The following is a 296-nucleotide window of genomic DNA, read 5'->3' as shown; positions in this document are numbered from 1 at the left end:
AAGATGAAGGAATAATCTAACAAAGAATGAAATGAAAAATAAAGCAGGGCAGACAATACATAAAGATTTATAGTGGTTTGATTAAAGGCCTACATCCACTACCTTGATTGTTCAACCAAGGATTTTTTAAACCAAATCACTATAAACAGTGAAATTCCCAAGCTTCCACTAACCTTTACAATGGCTTTTCACAAGCTCAGCCACAACCTTTAACAATGGTTTTTTCGAGATCAACCCAAACCCAAAACTAACTTTTCTTATGCTGAGTTAGAACCTATACACTCAATTAAGCTAAC

This window comes from Theobroma umbraticum, unplaced genomic scaffold, assembly GCF_002168275.2.
Source record: "Theobroma umbraticum cultivar Fairchild unplaced genomic scaffold, ASM216827v3 scaffold_106.0, whole genome shotgun sequence".
In the NCBI taxonomy this organism is placed as follows: Eukaryota; Viridiplantae; Streptophyta; class Magnoliopsida; order Malvales; family Malvaceae; genus Theobroma; species Theobroma umbraticum.
This window is presented reverse-complemented; position numbering follows the sequence as displayed.